This window comes from Gracilinanus agilis, chromosome 3 (genome assembly GCF_016433145.1).
Source record: "Gracilinanus agilis isolate LMUSP501 chromosome 3, AgileGrace, whole genome shotgun sequence".
Taxonomy (NCBI): Eukaryota; Metazoa; Chordata; class Mammalia; order Didelphimorphia; family Didelphidae; genus Gracilinanus; species Gracilinanus agilis.
Window position 1 is genome coordinate 80,199,909 of NC_058132.1, and position 19,031 is coordinate 80,218,939.

Below are 19,031 nucleotides of genomic sequence, written 5' to 3' on the forward strand. Positions count from 1 at the left end.
TGGCTCTGGGAAAGTCACTTATCTTTGCCTCAGTTTCCTCATCTGTAAAATGAGGTGGGTGGAGTGGATGGGTTTTATGATCCTTTCCAGTTCTGAGATGAATGACTGTATCATTTTCAGTTTATAGTCATTGCTCCCTTCAGGAAATCCCTTAGAAAAATGGGCAAGGTTGGATTAGAATGGTCGCTGTGATTTCTGCTCCTGTGTAACTAATGGATTCATGGAAGCTGATGAGTTCCATTAGTCCTGGGAGGATGGAGGGGATTCAGATTCAGACAGGGGGAAGGAGTGGGCCAGTATGCTCACATAATTCACTGGGATTCTGAGTGGGAGGTTTATTTTTCATTTGATATTTAAAGGGTGTCAAAGAGCAGGAAGCCCAAGGACAAGATGCAAAGTGTTCTTAAGATCTTATAAAGGAAAGTCAGTGTGTGAATAACTAAAGTTGTAGATGGGAGAGAGGCCTGGGGAAGAGGAGCAAGATTGAGGCCCAAGACCCAACCATCAGTTATGGTGGAAGGGAGTTGGCCATGACCTCAGAATACCTCAAATAAGCAGGAGGAAACCAGAATCGCTGATCAAATCTTCTTGGTTTAGAACTCCCATTTATGAACAGGCTCCTGCCGGCTGTCAGAGAGCACCATTTACCTCAGTGCAAGATTCTGGAATTTCAAATGCAGCAGAAATAAATATTTAAATCCGCCTGGCCTGAGTCAAGGGGAGTTTTGAGAATGCTAATGCTCCGCAGCTGGAGGGAGCCCACGGGGCCTGATTAGCATACAATTAGAGCCTGATTAGCATACAATTAGGATGCGGAAATAACAAACCCCAACAAGTCTCCCTGGAAGGGAGGCTCAGAGTGATGAAGTGTGTTCTCCTAAGCCTATTCTGGGGAAACAAGATGCTGGACAGCTTAGAACCCTGGGAGCTGTAGTTAGAGATTCTGGAGGATAAGTGATGTTCCTTCCCTCAATACCAACCCTGCCAACTAGCTACATTACAAGTTGCTACCTAGCAGAGAATCAGCTCCTGCTACTGCCGGGGAGAGGGCAAGAAAGGACCAAACTAGGAGATTAGAGTTTCTCTCTTCCTTTCCTATTTTAGCACTCCCTCCCTAGAAAAGTTCCTCTATTCCTTCTAGGGATCCAGATGCCTTTAAGGCTCTAGGGGTAACCTTGAGGTGCTGGACTTTTATTCCTGTTGCTCATGAGCCCCTACTAGTGTGCACCCCATTGATTATCAGCTAACAGCCTCAGTTAACATTTAGAAAAGGTATTTAGAGAGAAGTTATAGCAAGAATAGTAGTTACAAAAACAAATCCCTATAAACGGAGGCACAGTCTTCTCTTGCACAATCAAAGACCCTGGGAAGAACAGGAACAGATAGCAGTAGTGAGACATATAAGTAGAGAATAGATATGGCAAAAGGGCAAATTCACAATTCCTAGAAATTGGAAGTATTTTTCTTCCTTCACAGAATTCTCATGAGATTCTCCTTAGGTGTAGCTAGCTGCTGGGCTTTCAGGGATGGTGCCATTTTATAGTCTGTGGCTGACATATTTCTCTTTGAGGGTCATGTTCTTTGAAACTATTGCCATCCTTGATACCTGTAACCTGTGTCTTCATATCAGCGTGCAGGGGCTTCCTATGTCATTTGCCACTATCACTCCAGAAGTCATTGTTTGAATCTTATGCATTTGAACTTGAGATGAGATGATAGAGAGAGGGAGAGAGACAGAGACAGAGAGAGGTAGAAGAGGAGATCATCTAAGATCATTTAAATCATTGGTGGAAACTTAAATAGAAATGAACATGACTGAACCATACATAAGGATCCCTGCAGGCAGCATATTGACTTAGAAAAACACATACTAGCATTATCTATGTTCTATTGTATTTTTATTTATTATTTAAATATTTCCCAATTACATTTATCTGGTCTGCCCACACTGGTAATATACAGGTCAGGTGTTTGACACCTCTGATCTAAAGTAATGCCTTCATAGATAGATAAATTATTAATAAAGCACTTACTATGTGTTAGGCATTGCATTAAGTATTGGGGATATAAATATCAAAGCAAGAAAGTCCTTGTCCTCAAAGAGCCTATGTTCTACTGAAGGATGATAATACAAGGAAGAGAACTAAAAAGAATAAGAAGAGAAGATACTTAACTGGGGACAAGGCAGAGAAGAGAGAAATAGTTCAAGGAGTCACGGGCTGGTCCTAATTTGAAAAGAGCATGGATGGTATGGGTGCATCCTCAAATGGAGAATGGGGAAATAATTCACTAATCTGAGGAAGAGGCCTTAGTAGTAGAAGCATTGAGGCCATATTGGTGGGACCATTGCCAGGTGAAAAGGTGGAAAAATGGTTTGGGGAGTCATGGGCTGGTCTGAGTGTTAAAAGAATTATGGATGAGGAAATTGAGGTTCAGAGAGGAAATTGGTTATATAGATGACCAAGGTCACCTTGAACAGAGCTGGGATGTGGCAGAGGAGAGTTGTACGAGTTGAGAACTCAGCTTAGCCTTCCAAGAATGAGGTGTCAGGTAGAATTGAAGTTTACCTTTTTACTATCCATGAAGAAAGGGTTTCCTGAGATATAGGATGGAGGAAGAGAGACATAGGGTCAAGGAAAGAACACAGTCCAGGGAAATGAGCACTGGTCTTGATGTCAGAATATCATAGGATCATTAGATATAGCAATGGGAGAGACCTCTGGTTTCACTCAGCTCTGAATCTAAGATCTTATCTTGTTTTTTGAGGAAATGAAAGAGGAATAGGCATGTAGTTAGAAGATGAAGGTTCAAGTCCTGCCTCAAATGTTCAACACCTGTGTCAATTTAGTCAAACCACTTTAACCTTTCTAAGTCTCAGATTCATCAACTATAAAATGAAGGGATTGGTAGGACTTAAGAGTCCTGATGATGAAGCCTGCTTATTTTTGATCCTTCAAAGAGGACCAATGACATCATGGGGCAATGTCTTGACTTTTGAGTAAATTGGATTTAAGTGAGGCAGAATTGTACAAAGGCATAAGCCTTACTTTCTCTTCCAGAATCATCCAAGTTCAGTGGCAAGACCAAAGGCAGGACAAATGGCTATGGCCAGGGTTGTAGTAGAAGCCTGCTGACTCACCTTCTGGCAGAAGAGTGATAGACTCTAGGTGCAGAATGAGACATTCAGTTTTGTACACGCAAATGTATGGATTTATTTTGACTATGCTTATTTGTTTCAAGTATTGTGTTTTTCCTTTTATTAATTTTTGGAAGGACTTGTGGGTAAGGAAGAGCTAGTGATAGTGCTTCCCCCAAAGAAAAAGAATAGAAATAAAAGATCATTAAAGCATCTTAACAATGCACAAAAGGAACAAGCATGACAGCTTTGAAAGTAACGTGCTCAATTTATCATATACTGTTTTTTTTTAAAAGAAGGCTTTATATAATAAAGACTCATGGATTCACATATAATTCTCTTATTCTATTCTACTTTGCACATAAAATGTTCTCTCTTTTGTCTGTTGGTCTTTCTCAGGTATTTGGGAGGTGTTTAGACTAGATGATTTCTAAGGTCCCTTCTCCTTCTACATCTAGACTGTGGTATTATCCAACCCATTCATCTGACAGATAAAGAAACTGAGGCCTAGAGTGGACCAATAACTTACTCAAGTAAGCTGCAGAGGAAGTCTTTCCTTACTGCAGTGCTAAGTGGTTGAAAAAGGATAGTTTTTGGAGAGAGGAGACTTGGACCTTTTAGAAAGAGAAGATCCCAGCTCTGTTTCTTACTGCCTATATGATTTTGAGCAAGTCCAATTACCATCACTAGGTCTCAGTTTCCTCATCTGTAAGATGAAGGGTGGGTTCAGAGTAGTCTCTGGGATACCTCAGATCTAAATTTATGATCTTTCAGTTCAGTTAATTCTCCCCAGTTGCTTTGTGGTTTTGAGCCAACTCTTTCCCCTAAGATTCAATTTCCATACTTGTAAAATGAGAATGTGTTTGCATTACTTAGATCACAGGATGGTTGTAGGGATAGTGAGGGAAAGAAGCTATAGAAACATGAGCCATTAAAACCTTTGCCCAGACCCTCTTCACTTCCAGTCTGTTTTATCAACTAGGCGGTATAGTGGAGAGAGCTCTGGGTCTGGAATCAGGAAGATTTGAGTTCAAATCTAGCCTCAGACACTAGCTGTGTGATTCTGGGTAAGTCATTTAACTTCTATCTGCCTTGGTTTCTTCATCTGTAAAATGAAGATAATAATTGTGCCTACTTCTTAAGTTGTTGTGAGGATCAAATAATTCAGATAATAATTCATAAAGTGCCATGCAAAACTTTAAGAATTACATAAATGTTGTTATCATTATTAGCTAATATAAATATCGAGACCTATCTAATTCATTTCTCTGCTTCCAGGCTCTTCAATCCACCTTTGACAGAGCTGCTAAGTGTACATCTTGACCATATCACTGCCTTGCTTGAAATATTTCAATAGCTCTCGTTTTCCTCTAAGATTAAATACTTATTCTGTATTTTAAGATTCTTCAACCTGGTTTCAACTGACCTTTCTGGTCTTATTTAATAGGATCAGAGATTTAGAACTGAAAAGGACCAGAGGGTTCCTGGAATCCAATCCCCTTATTTTAATAATAATAATGATAATGATGATGGGAGTAATGGTAGTACTTTGAGATTTGCAAATGTTAACTCATTTGATTTTATAGATCAAATGTAGGTTAAACAACTTGCCCAAGGTCACACAGGTAGCTAGTAGCCAAGACCTTAGGCTTCATGGCACAGAAAAACTGGAGAAGTAGGAAGTCAAGACCCTCGATTTTTCAAAAATGGCTTAATATTTCTTGAATTTATTTATTTTCTTTATTCAAAGATATTTTTGTGTTTCCAATTACATGTAATAACAATTTTCAACATACATTTTCCCAAAATTTGAAGATCTAAATTGTCTCCCTCCTTCCTCCTTCTTGGAGATGATAAGCAATTTGAAGATCCTCAAATATGAAACCAATCATGGAACTGATCTTGACATTTACACTTCCAACTTCCATCCCCAGGTCTGAAATGTACTTGCTCTTCATCTCTACCTTTCAAAATCTTTATCTTCCTTTAAAGCAGAGCTTGGTGGCAGTGTTCTATAGCTACTCAAGGAGTTAGTTTTCTTCTCCTTTTCAAGTTACCTTGTATTTCCCTCTCTCTGCATGAGTTATAGTTTTTTTTTTACTGATCCATCCCCTCCCTACCCCAAGTAGAAAGTAAACTCCATGAGAATAAGGATTGTTCCTTTCTCATTATTTTTTGTCTTTGTATGCTAAACATCTAGCCCAGAATGGGCACTTAAGAAATATTGGTTGAGGCAGCAGCTGGGAGGCTGAGTGTATTGAGAGCCAGACCTAGAGAATCTGGGTTCAAATCTGATCCCATACACTTTCCAGCTGTGTGACTGTGGGCAAGTCACTTCACCCCCATTGCCTGGCCCTTACTATTCTTCTGTCTTAGAACCAATACACAGTATTGATTCTAAGATAGAAGGTAAGGGTTTTTTAAAAAAAGAAATCTTGATTGAATTTAACTGAGTTCTGGTGACTGAATTACCCTTACCTTTATCCTGCTGAGGCAGTCTTAATTCTGGGTTTATTTAAAGAGCTCATTTGGTGAGAAAAACAATTTACATCTGTCCTCTCTCCATTTTGCCAGTTGGGTGAGCTTAGGGCAGTCACTTAACAACTCTGAGTCCAAGTTTTCTCTGTAAAGTGGAAATACTTGTAATATCTTCTTTTACAGGGTTGCAATGAGGAAAATAATGGGTAAGTTTCAAAGGCTATAGAAAGATGAAACATCATCTTCATCACTATCACCACCACCACCACCACCATCACCTTCATCATTATTATCCAGATGATGTGAAGGATCTGTGATTTCAACCAACTCCCATGTGGGAATTCCCTCCCATAGCCAATCAAAACTCACCTTTGACTTAGTACAGAACAAGTCCTAGAGAGTAAATGACTTGCTCAGGACTTGCAGTTAGGATGTGTCAGAGGCAGGATCTGAATCCAGCACTTTATGCACTTTGCTACAATGCCCATAATGCACTCTTTCCTCCTTTTTAGAATCTCTAGCATCCTTCTAAGCTCTGTTCAATCATGAAGCCTTTGGGTTCCTAGATCTTCTCTCCATATATATTTGTCAGTTGTCTCTTCCATTGAGTGTAAACTCTTTGAAGGCAGAGAGTGCTTCATTTTTGTCTTTGTATCCCTAGCCTATCCCAGAATTAGGAGCATAGTAGGTTCACATACATTAATATGTATAGGCTGATTGATAGACTCTTATTAACACTTCGTATTGTTCACTTATTTTCAGTTGTGTCCAACTCTTCATGACCCCAGTTGGGGTTTTCTTGGCAAAGATGCTGGAGTGGTTTGCTATTTCCTGCTCCAACTCTTTTTGTGGATGAGGAAACTGAGGCAACAAGATTAAGTGATAAGAGGTGGAATTAGAACTCAGGTCTTCCTGACTCCAGGCTAGTTGTTCTATCCACTGCTCCACTTGGCTGTCCTTTATTAGTACTATCAAATGAGTTACAAACTTGGCCACCAAAATTTGGTTATGTTGGATTTCTGCATCACTCTATGGAGAAACAAAGGTACCTGTTAGGAATAAGGACAGAAGGGGTTACAATTTGAAGAATGATTTCCCCCCGAAAAAGAAAGAATAAAGATCAGAACCTTCTCTACAGAAGAAGCCCCAAGAGAGCTATAAACTAGCACTGGAAAAGCCAAGGATAGGGGATGGGGGAAGAAGCTTGGTACTGAGTGGGACTGGAGAAAATAAACCCACTTGAGCTTCTCAGGAAGCAGTGAATGCTATAAAAACCCGAGGTGGCTCAGCTTGGACTCATTGATTAAGCGACTGAAGCTTAAAAATCCAATAAAACAAAATCCGTGAAAATACAGCAAGAGGGTGGGAGCCAGAGGGGAAGATGTATCTGAGGCCAGTGAAGGGGTGATTCGATAAAGGGAAAGCCAGGGAACAGATAAGAGTGGAGGCTTCTCAGAGTGACACTCTGTGGCAAGGGGGAATCAGGTGTGTGTATAGGGGTCAGAGGGGGACCTGAGGTCCTTGATGGGCCAAGTTACTCAGGTTAGTTTAGTCTGCTGTATTGGATTAAGGACATTAAAGGCTAGACTTGGAGTCATGGCCAGGCTTGCATTCCTGCTCTGACACTCAATTAGTTGTTTGACCTTGGGTTCATTACTGTGCCTCCCCGGGCCTTTAGTTTCTTATCTGCAAAATGGTTATAATATTTGGAATGGCTACCTCACAAGATGGATGTGAGGCAAGGCCTTTGCAAGCGTCAATTGCATATAAATTCTCTAATGTATATGTGACTCCCTTCAATGAGGGATAGAAGCCTTTCCATGCCTGCCCATCCTGTAAAGATGTTTGCTCATGACTTCTTATGTGGTCACTACAGAGGCTGGAGGGCTCTCTCCCTTTCTCCTGACACCACCAATGGAACCCTCTAGCTAGCCATCTCTTAGAACCCTCAGCATATGACTAGTACATCATTCCCTCATCATTCCATTTCCTTGAAGACCTGAAAGCTTTAGAGAAGTGTCGGTTGTTATTGTTTGGGATCACAGGCCATGGATCTAGCTCTGGGACCAGCTGGCACTAGGGTGACTTTAGGGAATTGACAGCCTCTCTGATCTCAGATTCTTTATCTGTAAAATGAGAGAGATGGACACTGTAGTCCTTACAATCCCTTCCATATTTAAATCCCAAGATCTTGCAAGTGAAACTGAGCAGACTATTCTTCTAGATCTGGGGTATCCTCTACTCTGTTAGGCCTAACCCATATAACCTTCTTGTCTTATTGACCACACAGCCATTGGTTTAATCATTGAATTCTAGTGACCCCAAGGAATAGGATCTAATCAGAGAATTTATTGGGCCCTATTAATCAACCAAATCAAGCCAGCATTTATTAAGCACCTACTATGTGCCAGGTACTGTGTTAAGTTCTAGGAATATGAAGAAAGGCAAATATGAAACTATGAAGAAAGACAGTCCCTGCCCTCTAGGAATTTACAATCTATTGGGGAAGACATGCAAAAAGCTATATACAAACAAGATAATGACAGAATAAATTGGAAATAATTTCAGAAGAATAGCACTAGCACTTAGAAGTTCAATCAGAGGAGTAAGAGATGTCTATGGGGTGTGGGGAGAGCCCCAAACTGGGAACTCTAGCTATCCTAGGGATAGGGATTATGAAGGATGGGGATTGGGGATATCCAAGAAGATGGATAAGGGTGAGAATGGAACTGGATGGACTCTGGTAGGTACCTTGTCTTGGAGGGACCTTTGGAAAGAACAGTCTATTTTAATTCAAAGCGAATGGAGTGGTGGCCACAGAGGAATTCTATTAGAAGAAGCCATCTAGAGTCATTGATGAATTTTATTGTCTTCATTACTCTGAGGAAGTTCTTTCTTTATCCCCTGCCCACCCCCATCCCCCATTCCTCTTCCCTGGGATCTCTCTGGCAATCCTGCCAGCCTTAATTTTAGCATCTCTCCTCACTAAGCCACCCTCTCTCACAGTCCTCTAGTTTCATACTCATTTTCCTTAATGACAAGATGCTCTTTTCTCCTCCATTCAAAGGCTCCTTATCCTTAGAATTATTTTTCCTCCATCTCTTCTTCCACATGATTACTTCTTCCTCTTTGTTCTCTTCTCTCTTTTTCCTCTCCCCCTGTCCTCTTCCTCTTCCTCCCTAAGGTACTCCCTCCCTGTTCCCTACTCCTTGTCATTTCTTTCTTGTCTCTTCGATTTTCCCCCATCACCTTTTCCCTCCCCTTCTCCCTATCTCTTCTTCTCCTCTGCCCTCTCCCTTTTTTCTGTCTTCCCTCTTCCATTTTCCTTGCCTCCACTTAAATTCTCCATGCCCCCTCTTCCCTCTTCTCTTCTTGTTCCTTCCCCTCTTCCATCTTCCCTCTAGTTTGTCTCCTCCTTCCTCCTTCCTATCTCCTCTTCTGTCCTCCCTGTTTCTTCCTCCCTCTCCCTCTCCCTCTCCCTCTCCCAGTCTCCCTCTCCCTCTCCTTCACTTTCCCTGTCCCTGTCCCTCTCCCTCTCTCTTCCTTTCCCTCTCCCTGTCCCTGTCCCTGTCCCTGTCTCTTCCTTTCCCTCTCCCTCTCCTATTTCCTACCTTCCAAGCTCACTAAGTTCCTCTGGGACTTCCCTTTTGCTCCCTGGGCCTTTTTTTCCCCCAAACACTATAGCCTTTGAGGAGTTAAAACAAAGGCGATGCCTTTCTGCCCAGTGAACCAGGTGATAGGATTGCAGTTAATGGTAATTTGAACAAGTTTGGTCAACTAGAAATACATAACGAGATTGAAACATGAAAATGCCCTATGAATTTATACAATTGATATATTGTGGCTCAGCTGGCTGTTAACTTCCATTGCGAGATGCCTGGAATAATTTGCAACAAATCTCGCATTTGTTTACTGAACCTTTGCAGAGGGGGGCAATGTGGGGAAGATATCTGCCTGGGGAAACATACCTCCCTCCCTCCTGCCTGAGATCAGACCTTATGCCATCCCTGAACCTCACTGGCCATGCCCCAGCATACCTATTGTGGGAGGAGGGGGGGCAGATATAGAACCCCCAAATGAGCTGGGTCTTTGGCAGTAAAGATTCAGGAATTATTGGTTCCAAAGCTGAAAGAAATTTCAAGGGATCACCTTAGCCAGGGTCTTTTTTTTTTTTTTTCATTTTTTCTGGGCTGGCTAGGCATACCACCCAGGACTACCTTCTCCCTGTGAACCAGAGAAGGAAAGTTCCCAGGATCTATGGAGTCCTTGCCCTCTTATTACCATGACTGGATTCTTCCACTTGCTTAGATTTATTCCTGCCACAAGCTCTGGACTTGGTTTAGGTCATTTCTAAGCTGACTCCAGAAGAGGGTGAGAGAACATATATTTAGAATTGGAAGGAACCTTAGAAGTCATCCAGTTTAATTCTCTCACATTATAGATGAGGAAACTACAATATGATACCTATGGATGTCTCCCAAGGCTCTATCTTGGTGCCACTCCAGCAGGGACTCTTAATCTGTGGTCTGTGAATTTATAGTTAAAAACATATTTTGATTACTGTATTTCAATAAAATTGATTGCCTCTGTAATTCTATATATTTTATTTTATGCGTTTACAAACACAATTCTGAGGAGGGCTCTGTAGGTTTTGCCAGACTGCCTAAGGGATCCATGACACACAAAAAGATTAAGTATTCTTTGCTCTAAAGCATCTTGCTTGGTGATCTCATTAGCTCCCATGGGTACAGTATCATTGCTATGTAGATTATTCCCAGATCTATATATTCAGCCCTAGTCTCTTGAACTCCAGTGTTTGCATCACCAACTGCCTGTTAGATATTTCAAAATGGAAATAACATAGTCATCTCAAACTCAATGTGTTTAAAGCACAACTCATCTTTCTCTCTAAGCCTTCCTCTTTTCTGAGCTTACCTATTACTGTTCAGGGCACTACTACTATCCTTCTAGTCATCCAGATTCACAACCTTGGTGTCATCCTTAATTTCTCTCTCTCACTCAGCCCATAGGTTCAATCACTTGCCAAATTTTGTCATTTCTACCTTTACAACACTGCTCACTTCTATCTCATCTTTCTATGTAACCTAGCTACCAATCTGGTTCTATTTGCCCATTTCCTCAATTGTAAAATGGGGATAGCACCTACTTCCTGGGTTATCATGAGCATAAAATCAGATAATATTTATAAAATGCTTTGTAAACCTTAAGACACTTATAGATATTGGTTATTGTTATTATTAAGATATGGGAAAAATAGGAGTAGAATTATATTCCCTATTTTCTAATACTAATGTGTCCACTTTCCTCTATATTACCTCAATCTCTAGGAAGAATGGGCTCAGACTACAGAATTTCTGGTTAGCCATTATTTCAACAAATTCACTTCTTAAAAATTTTTTAAATTTAGAATCTTTTTCCATGGCTATATGATTCATGATACCCCCTCCCTTCTCTCCCCTCTCACAGAGCTGACAAGCAATTCCACTGGGTTATACGTGTATCATTGCTCAAAACCTATTTCCATGTTATTTGTATTTGCAGTAGAGTGATCTTTTAATATTAAAACCCTAATCATATCCCCGTCGAATTACATGATTGATATTTTTTTCTGTGTTTCTGTTCCCACAGTTCTTTCTCTGTATGTGGATAGCGTTCTTTCTTATAAGTTCCTCTGGATTGTCCTGGGTCATTGCATTACTGCTAGTAGAGAAGTTCATTACATTCGATTGGGCCATAATGTATCATTCTCTGTATACAATGTTCTCCTGGTTCTGCTCCTTTCACTCTGCATCAGTTCCTGGAGGTCATTCCAGTTCACATGGAATTCCTCCAGTTCATTATTCCTTTCAGCACAATAGTATTCCATCACCAACAGATAACACAATTTGTTCAGCCATTCCCCAATCAAAGGACATTCCCTCATTTTCCAATTTTTTGCCACCACAAAGAATGTGGCTATAAATATTTGTACAAGTCTTTTCTCTTATTATCTCTTTGGGGTACAAACCCAGCAGTGGTATGACTGCGTCAAAGGGGAGGCATTCTTTTAAAGCACTTTGGGCATAGTTCCAAATTGCCCTCTAGAATGGTTGGACCAATTCACAACTCTACCAGCAATGCATTAGTGTCCCAATTTTGCCACATCCCCTCCAATATTTATCACTTTCCTTTACTGCCATATTGGCTAGTCTGCTAGGTGTAAGGTGGTACCTTAGAGTTGTTTTAATTTGCATTTCTCTAAACAGGAGGGATTTAGAATACTTTTTCATGTATTTATTGATAGTTTTGATTTCATCATGTGAAAACTGCCTATTTATGTCCCTTGATCATTTGTCAATTGGGGAATATCAAATTCACTTCTGAAAGTGAATTAGTGCAGCTGTCTCTTGACTGCTTTTCATCTGTGCTAAGGCAAATAGGTCACTTGGGACTTCATTCCTTACATGTCTGGATTCTGGTAAATCTCAGCGTGAAACTCCAGATCCCCAGAGTCCTTTTGATATCTTGCCATTCTGACCTTTCCAAATTTATGAAGTCAGAGCTATCTATGTGCTTATGGCTTTTTGCTTCAGATATAAGAGGATCTGGGGGTACGTCCTTACTCAGAATCCCTGGGTAACTTGTCCTCCTTATATAATGCCAGCCAGGAAGGAAAGTATCAGATCAAGACTGGTAAGCATGTTATTTAATGCATCCCTGTTCTGTCTAGTCAAAAGGGTCTTTACCACTTACTTAATGGACTAGAATCCATGATGGAATCCCTGTACATGCTCTAAATAAGGGAGCTAGACCCTTCTATTCAATGTCATTGTACCTGTCTTGAAGGAGGATCCCCAAGATGCCACACAGGACTGGCATCTACTGAGTACATTATGCTTGCTAGCTCCCCCTCTCACTATGATCCTTAGAGTTAAATGGACCCAATGTTGAACAGGCAATAGAGTTAGGATTTGAACTCAGCTCCCTTGACTCCAAGTCCCACATGATTTCTACTGTACTATGATTCCAAGTCTCTTTACCCAGAAGAGCCAAGCAGGCTTCCCAGAAACTGCTTGGGAGATCCAAGTCTTTTAAGAGAAATAGTTCTTTCTCTAGGGTCCCAAGGAGAGATGACTTGGAATATATCTAAGAACACAAGAGAGAAACATTCACAGATCACAGATTTAGCAATGCCATCAAGTCCAACCCCTTCATTTTATAGAGGAGGAAACTGAGACCCCCAAAAGGGAAGGATCTTGTTCACCATTATTTGGGGGGAAAGGCAGACTCCAAATCTAGCGTATTCTCTTGAACCCATGCTTGACAGGCGAGAAGGCTAAGACTCAGAGAGAAGAAGAGACTTACCTATGGTCATAGAGGATATCGGAGGCAGAGAGAACTAGAACCACTCCCTTGCCTAAAAAGGCAGCTTGTATTGCAGGAGGGGACTATGGGTCTGTGAATGTGAATGTTGCCATCTCCTGCATTAGATTTATTTTTGGTTTTCACTCACTCCTATCCCCCACTTCCATAGGGTGGATCAGCCTTTGCTTTCCTACAGGACATGGTACTCCCATCACCCCCCACCCCTCATCCCTCATTAGAAGACCAGCTCTACCTCTCTCCTTTCCTTCAAAGGACCCATTTCCCTAGGAGGTGTTAGGGCCCTCTGACTGGGGATTGGGGTTTGGGATCTCCCTGCTCCTGTTAGGGACTAGCAGGAGACTCTCCAGTTTGACAGATCAGAGTGGAAGGCACCTCCGACATATGGTCCTGTTTGCCTTATTTCCTCATCATGTTCTCGCCTGGTCTTGTTAGGGGAGGTAATTTAAGTGATGTGGGTCCATTTATCAGGCATTATTTCCTTAATGGAAAGGAGTCGGAACCCATTCAGTGCTTCCAGCAACCCCGTCTTGCCTGATTCGTACTACTCACTGATTGCTTAACTGGTCTCCTTAACAGCCTGCCAAAGAGGAAGACACCCCACCCCCAGGCAGGACTACACAACAACTTGCAATGCAGCACAATTCCAGACCTTAAACCCAGCCCCACCATTGTACTCCAATGTCTTGACTGGCAGAGGGGATATCATGGTCATGGGCAGGCTCTGAATTCATTCAGTAGGTAAGCTTTATAAGATGGAATTTAAAAAAATTTTTACTTTCTTCCCTACTAACAACTCTAAGACAGAAGGGCAAGGGTTTAGGCAAATGGAGTTAAGTGACTTGCCCAGGGTCACACAGCTAGGAAACATCTGAGGCCAAATTTGAACCCAGGTGCTCCTAACTCCAGATCTGTCATTCTATCTACTGTGTCACCAAGCTGCCCTGGAATTTGAGTTTTGAGAGTTACTTTTTCTGAGGGCAGGGCACTAGGCGAATGGGAAATGCCCCATACGTATGAGAAAATTCGTGACTTTTGAATGGAAAAGACTTGTTCTGCTTGGCCCCATAGGGTAGAATTAGTAGCAACAAAAGAGAAGTCAGGGAAGCTATGGTTAAGGCTGAAAGAAGACCATCCTAAGAATTAGGACTACCTAACAAAGCCATGGGCTGCCTTGGGAGAGAGTGAACTTACTGACACTAGAGGTGCTCAGACAGAGGCTAAATGACCCCAGATCAGGAATGCTATAGAACATGACAATGCCATTCCTCTGCTCAATAAACTTGGATGGCTCCCTTCTACTTCTAGAATCAAATGCAAAATCTTCTGTTTGTCATTTGTAGCCCTTTATGACCTGGCCTTAACTTCTTTTTGCAGATTTATTATTCATTACTCTCCTTCATATGCCTTCTTGCTGTTCCTTATATAATGATGCTACCTGTCTCTTTACCATAGGAAACTGTGCCTTCTGCTTAGAATGTACTCCTTCCTGGTTTCCATCTGGGAGAATCCCTTATTTACTTTAAGGCTCAGCTCAAGTGCTATATTCTATGACGTCTTTCCTCATTCACTAAACTGCTTGTATCTCCCCTGACATAAATGATGATAAATAAGCTAATGATGGAGTGAGCCGAACACTGAGGCTGGAGTCGGCAAGACCTGGATTCAAATTCAGCTTAACTGTGTAATCTTGGGCAAATCCCTTAACCTCAGTTTCCTCAGTTATAAAATGGGGATGATAACTGTCCTATTTTACAATGGAGTACAACAGAGATCTTGTGAGAATCAAATGAGATAATATTTGTAAAGTTCCAGTGCCTTGCACATATTAGGTACAATATAAATGCTAATTCCTTTCCTCTCACTTAATTTTAATGTAGATACATGCATATATATGTATTTACATAAATACACACATTGATATATAGTTATATTAAAGTTTAAACTGCACTAAAACTTTTGGGATACACACACACACACACACACGCACGCACACTTGCACACACATTATCTCTTTGAATATAATGTAAACTTCTTGAGGTCAGGGACTATTTCTTTTTTGGCTTTGTATCCCCTATCCTATCTCAGTTTCTTTGTTTTTCAGTCCTTTCAGTTGTGTCCAACTCTTTGTGATCCAATTTGGGATTTTCTTGGTAAAAGATAGTGGAGTGGTTTACTATTTCTTTATTCTGCTCATTTTGCAGATAAAAAAACTGAGGCAAACACAGTAAAGTGACTTGCTTAGGGTCACACAGCTAGTAAATGTCTGAGGCCAGATTTGAACTCAGGAAGATGAGTCTTCCCAAGTCTAGGCCTGATATTTCTTTCCATTATGCCACCTGCCTTGATATATTTACTATGTTCCTAGCAATTTCTCCTCCTCCTCCTCTTCTTCCTCGTCTTCCTTCTCTTCTTCCTCCTCCTCTACCTCCATTTTCTCCTCCTTCTTCTTCCTATGATTTTATCAATATGAAGAACTCTCAAGGAGATCTACTCAGATTTACAGATAGGTGTGCTCTACAAAATATTGTCTTAGAGAGATATATGGCTCATTGAAAAGTTAAATGACTTAAACAGGGTCACACAGCCAGTATTTAGCTGAGGCAGAACCTAAACCCAAGTCTTCCTGACAATAAGGATAACTATCTTTGACCTGGCACATAATAACTTCACTATGGTTAATAGAAAAGATTTCTGCTTCAAGAAGGGATTTGACTAGATTACTATTAAGAATGCTTCCAGCTCTAGGTTCTATGAGCCTGTTCTATGAATAGAAGTTACGACTTGGTTTCAATTGTTGACTCTGGTTGTTTTAGTGTTCAGGCTGGTTGGTGGGCAGTCAGTCTCTATAGCAGGCTAACCAGGTCAAAGGAGCATAGAATTTCTGATAGAAAGGACCTTAGAGATCATCTTCTCTATCTAGCCCAGGTCTCTTAACCTTTCCTGTGTCATGGCGCCCTTGGGTGATCTCAAGAAACTTCTCAGAATTTTGACTTTAAATGAATACAATAAAATGAATAGGATTACAAAAAACCCAGTTATATTAGAAATAATACTCAAAATAATTTTTAAAAATTGAGTTCATAGACCTTGGGTTAAGAATCCTTAGTCTGACCCAAACCTTCTTATTTTACATACAATAATAATAATTGCTCCCACTTCATTGCACTGAATATTTTACGAATTATTTTTCTCACTACAAATATTCATTCAACAAACATTAATTGTCCACTACATGCAAGATACTGGAGTTATAAGGATTAAAAATAACCTGTCACTGCCCTTAAGATGCTAACATTAGTCCTATCTCACTCTTTAATATAAGTAGTGCCAGAATTTTTATCACATTTTACATATGTGGGAATTGAGGTCTAGAAAGAGGAAATGATTTATTAAAGTTCCTATATGTTTCCTCTCTATCTCTGGCTCCACTCCACTCAGAACTACCCTCCTTGCCAGCTTTGGGCCCATTGCCTCCTTGTTGTGATGCACGATGAGTTGGGAGAGGGGAAGGAAGATGTTGGGACCCAAGTCCTCTGAATTGTGGGTGGGGGTTTCTCATATATTTACCCAGGGAGTGGCTAATGCTCTGGGAACAGAGCCAGGGGTTGGGGAGACTGAGTTCAGAGAAATAGAGTGGAACCAGAAGAATTTAATAACCAAAGTACAGTCATAGAATCACAGAGCAAGAAGAGACCTTAAAGATTACCTAGTGTTTTTACCTCATTCAACAGATGGGGAAACTGGTTCAAAGAAGGGAAAGGATTTGCCCAAAGTCACACAAGTTAATGGAAGAACTGGAACAAGAATCCTGGTCTCCTCACTACTGGCTGATGTCTGCTAGGATCTGGAGGTCAGAACCGTGAGGATGGAAAGAGATCATCTCTGTTTTTGACTGACTGAATGACTGCTTCAACCAACATTTATTAATTTATTAATTTAATAAATAATAAAGCAACCAACACTTATTAATTACTTACTGTGCTTTAGAATATGGTGTAAAAGTATAGATAAGAAAAGATGGTTCTTTGCCTTCAAAGAGCTCACAGTCTAGTAGGGGGATATGATTTGAACTGATAACTATGATCCAAATAACACATGAAGAATGCTTTAGAAAGGGCTCAAAAAATTCTGTTTTGAGATCTAAGAAGGAAGGTCACTGTGGGGAATGAGAAAAATGGGGAGGTTTCCATGGAGGAAGTGATTTTTAAACTGTGTTTTAAAGGATGGAGTGGAATCCAGCAGATGCAGAGGGTGAGGGAGACCATTTCAGGCAAAGAGAACAGGATGGATAAGCTCACAGAAATGGGAGAAGGCAATATATTAGGGAGTTGGGGCAGAGTAGTATACAATAGTCTGGAGCAAAAACAGCAATTGAGAGGCAGCCTGGTATAGTAGATGGAGAGTTGAGGATGGAGCCAATAAGACTTGAGTTCAAGTCCAACCTCTGATACATACTGTTGGTATGACCTCTGGCAAGTCACTGAACCTCTGTGTGCTTCAGTTTCCTCAACTGTCAAGTAGAGATAATAAGTGCATCTATCTCCCAGGGTTATGAAGTTCAAATAAGATCCTATTTACAAAATACTTAGCATAGTATCTGGTACATAGCAGAAGCTTATTGGTAGGATTGGTAAGAAGGTACTAGATTATCAAGGGACTTTAATGTCAAACAAAAGAGTTGAAACTATTCTTCTACTCTAGACATTGTGGAAAGATCATAGTTATAGTGGAAAGATCACTCGATTTAGAGTTTCAGAGGACTTGTCTTTAAATCTTGGCTCTACTATTTAGTATCTATGTGACACTTAACTTCTCCAGTGCCTCAGTTTCCTCATCTGTAAAATGGGGAGGTTGGACTAGATAATCTCTGGGGTCCCCTCCAACTCTAAATCTATGATCCTTTGATTTGGGGTCAGAATACCTGATTCTGAATTTCAACTGGACTTCTTTCTTCTTACTACCTATGTGATCTTGGGAAAGTTTCTTTTCCTTTCTGAATCACAGTTTCCTCATCTGCAAAATGGAGGGGTTGAACAAGCCAATATCTTAGGCTCCTTTCAGCTCCAAGTCTCATGCTCCTCAAAGGCAGTTCCCTAGCCTCTTCCCAGGCAATTGTTCCTTTATTATCAAGTTTCTCTTGTGAAGGAATCTTCTCTTCTAGTGAAGGAAAAAAAAACCCGAAATCACAGTTAAAATTCCATGGGGATAGGTGATCCCCATATGTTTTATGCTCTCATGTGAGGGGGAAAGCAAACCTGCTAATACAAATTGTGAAGGGAAGCCTGCTAACAGAGCATAAACAGTAAAGGTGTGTGCGTGTGTGTGTGGGGTGTTGGGAGAGCACAGAGAATGGGTTACATAAAGCAGGCAGCTTGTACTGAGCCCATCCTTCGCCATCTGCCTGCCCCCCGGTTACAAATGCAAGAAAGTGGCATCACCCAGGTAACAAGCTCTCCAGGGTTCTGCTACTGCCTTTGCTTGGAATGCTCAGCAAGTGGGATTGAGCTCCATTCCATAGGCAATGAAGAAACAGTTCATCCCTGCCAGTAGATGCAGCAGCCCTGGGGTCCCAAGCCTCAAAGAATCTCAGAGGGCATCTAGTCCAAAATATGCCTGACCAAGGATCCCTTCTCCAGCACAGCCAACAAATGGACCCCTGGCTTCTGTTTGAAGACTTCCTGTTTTCAAGGAAGATGGAGACTTACCACCTTAAGAGGTAGCCTATTCTACTATTATATGGCCCGATTTGTTAAGCAATTATTTCTGACATCAAGTCTAATTCTAGTTGTTAGTCATTTATTGTTCCTAATTCTATTCTCAGGGGCCAAAAAAGGATTTGAACCCCCTCTTCCATTTGACATCCTATAATACATTTGAAAACAGTTCTCACTGTGGATGAAAAGAGGCGTACATTTGAAGTTAGGAGTTCTGGGTCCCAGATCTGCTGTTTATTAGCTGAGTAGTCTTATCTCTGGGTCACTCTGCCCAAAGAACAATCCTATTGTCATTCAAAGGCTTATGGAAGGCAGAT